Raw genomic sequence first — 3,748 nt, forward strand, 5'->3', positions numbered from 1 at the left:
ATTTATTGTGTTTTGATATTCCCTAAGTTGTGCTACTTGTTCATGTATTGCTCTTCTAGATAAGCACAGGTCTCTGTAGGTCCTCCATCGTATCTGAGTCTGTGTGGCTCTCTCATACCTTAAAACATCTTGATGAAGCAGTGACAATGTTTGGAGAGCTCAGCTATAGCTCAATGTACACACTGACAGGCATGCTGGGCATTTTGCATGCATCACTCAGATTTGCAATCTGTGTTAGCAGGAAATTAGAAGAGTTATTAGATAACATACCATTTCTTATTGTCCCACACTGGAAAAAAAAAAAAAAAAAAAAGAAAAAAAGAAAAGAAACATAAAGGATAAAAGGACAAAATCAAGACTGTAAGAGAAGGAGGAATTGTGTGCTAATTTTCAAGTTTTCAAGATTATTAAAAGTCTGTGAATATTTGTGAAATGAGTTACAAAGGCATTCCTGTGACACACAAAAACATAATGCTCTTAAATCATATTCCTAAGTAATTTAAACATATGATTGTATTATAAGAATATTAGTTGACCCTCAAATAGTTTTTTTTTAATTGGCATGCAGTATCAGAAATGTAGACCAGGTGTTCTTTGCAGATCAGAGAAGAGGTTGACTCAGAAGGTGTTACACTAATGGCTTGACAGCTACTTTTTTGGATGGAGGTTGAACTCTTATTTCTAATTTTTATTTACCCATAAAACACACAGAGATTTTCACAACTGAAAAATGAAGAGTTAGACTTAAACCAGGGTTTTTTTTTTTTTTGTTTTGTTTTTTTTTTATTAGATCACCTTGAAAATCTTTTCTTGCCTATGTAACTTCAATGGTATGGGTTATATAGACTCTCAACTGATTTTCTTTATACCATAAAGAGAAGCTTCAAATACRTTTAATATCTTTTGTCTTTAAGTCCTCAGGCTCAGAGTTCCAACATTATCACTGTAAATGTTTTAAATTGTGGTGTTAAGAATTAATAAAAGACATGCTATGTCAACATAGAGTTTACCCATTTACATTTCAGATTCTTCATTTATTTCAATGCAGCAATTTCATTGCTACCAGAAATCTTACATGCTTTATCTTCAGTTTATTGATGCTTTGTATGTCAGTAACATTATTTGTTAGTTTAGTTCAAAGATGTCAGGATTTCATTTGAGTAGCACTGCATGACAGACCATCATGCTGAATGTGACTTTGGTGTAGAGAAGTAATATTGTAGTGTGCAGAAATAGCCTACCAAGTGTTAATTATGTGTACCTATCCCCTCTTTATATTTCCTGGTATATTATCTGCTGTATTATCTAGTAGTTGATTTGCTCTACAGGAAAGTCAGGTAAATAAATGATGAAGATCACGTTCACTGATTATGTCTTTATATGCAAGCAAGTAATAGAATTTACTGGCTCAGACTGTTTGAGCAGAATATTTTTTCTCATGTTGCTACATTTTTTGAAAACCTAATGCATTTTTCTGGTTTTTCTGTTAATTACTCTATAGACATCTGAGTGATGGGATTTTTCATCTGGGAATTTGAAGGCACAATATTGGTTTTTGTGATGGTTTTCTTAGTACATCTGTGTCTGTGAAAAAACAGTGAAGGTTTCCCCTGCTTGAAATACTAGACTAATTCTTAAAACTTCAAATACTACATAATTTATGAAGGCTTCATTATGAACTGTTAGACAGATATGAAAGGTAGATTATTAATCTCTTCATTCTAAACAGACAATACAGGTAAAAATTTAGAAGAAGAAAAAATAGAAGAAGAGACATTTGCTAAGATCCTTTGCAAACTGCTGAAGACTATTTCACGCTACTATGCTCCAGCATAATTTTTTCTCTTCAGGGGCAGATTTTTGTCTTTACTTTTGTCTTAAATTGGAACAATAATGGCAGGATAACTATTTGCTTTATAGAATAGGGAAGTGATAGGCATAGGAAAATGACAGAGATAATACCTTACTTTGCACATCACTATCAGTACAATTAATGGACTGAGATTGCAGGGTAACATCCTACTTTGAATCACTCTATCATTATTGTTACCTTCTTTGACTTCGTTCAGCCTCAGTGAAGATGACTGCAAAGATATTTCAAATAATGTATTAATCAAATATGTTGTAAAAATGCATGAAATTCAAGCAATGCATTGCAAAATAGTATGTTAGAGGTTCTTTTAAGTTTGTAGCTTGAACTTATTTATTTTATCTACTCCTTTTTTCTGATTCTGAAAATGCCCAATTTTACAAACGTGGTTTTTTTGGTTTTTTTTTGTTTTTTTGTTTTTCTTTCACAGAAAGAAAAGTTTATATTTCACAGTGCAACAAGATACCTAACTAAAAATCATTCACTACTATTTTTACATGAATAGAACAAGTTATTATTAAGAAAAAATAATCAAGTATTCCAGAGTAATTGTTCATCTAATCAAGTGATATTTTGATATTGTATTATTTGTAACATAATTATCATTAAGACTTTAATTTTGCAATATACCTTCTTCTGATTGAAATAGTTACTTGAGGTCTTCAGTTTGCAATGACGAACAAAAACATAGTTGATAAATACCTTTCATTTATCTTAGTAAAATTATAACTGTCCCCATGTCTCTTGCTTTTCATAAAAGAATACTGTCAGAAGAATCAGTAGTCATTTTAGCATATGTATGTATAGTTATTCTTTTCTATGATTCTTCCAGAAAACACTGTAGTGCAACACTGAAATGAGTTGCCATGAGGGACTGTATTATTTCCTTTCTTGGGCGTGTTCAGAGCTCAGCCGGATAAGGCCAGACCTGATCTACTTTTGACCCGTTTTTAGCAACAGGTTGGACCTGTTGAGAGGCATCAGTGGTTCCTGCCAGTCTCCATGATTCTGATTCTATTGATACGATGATATTACTGTCACAGTTTATTGCTACTCATGATATTTTACTATTAAATTCCAATAGTGGCAATAAGATACTATTTACTGACACTGTTGCTAACAGTTTCTGGCTTAATAAGAATGCAAAATAATTATGAGGAAGAAATACAAAAAATATGATCTAGAAATTAAAAAAGAAAATCTCAAGGTTAAGTTCATCATAGGTGTAGCTATTACTTTCATTTGACATTCATCTAATGTCACACTGTATTTTCATTTTTTGTTTCTCATATTATTTTGTGATTGTTTTATTAAGTGAGTGAAATTGCTGAAAGTCTATAATTGGAGCAACAGTGTGCATGAGCTGCTAATCTGTCTGCTGGGTCACACTACAGAAAGTACCCAGAGGCTGGGATTTTTCCAGCAGTATGTTATGKGATTACATTTGAGGTTGCCATTATGAATTCCTGATTAATGCCGTATTCTTGACCACTTTAATTCACTCTTTGAATAAATAAAGAGAAAATATTTATGTAGATTTCATCCTTGGGGGTATATACACAAAGGTATATTGTCATCATTCTCATTATGGGGACATAATCCTCAGGAACACTTTCTATTGTCATCCATACTAAATGCATGTCATCTGTAACAGACATATAAAGCCTGTTGATGTAAAACTAAGCTAACAACCTGTTTAGAGTTTACTTGCATTGACATGAAAGGCTGAAACTAAATAGACTGCTTTTTTTCTTGTTAGCACAGTCATGACATTATGGATATTCAGAAAAAAAAAATTAGTAAGACCACTAAAAAAAATCACAGAATCACAGAATAAACTGAGTTGGAAGAGACCCACAAGGATCATCTAGTCCAATC

The sequence above is a fragment of the Malurus melanocephalus genome, unplaced genomic scaffold, assembly GCF_030028575.1.
Source record: "Malurus melanocephalus ecotype Western Australia unplaced genomic scaffold, MMel_1.1 scaffold_186, whole genome shotgun sequence".
In the NCBI taxonomy this organism is placed as follows: Eukaryota; Metazoa; Chordata; class Aves; order Passeriformes; family Maluridae; genus Malurus; species Malurus melanocephalus.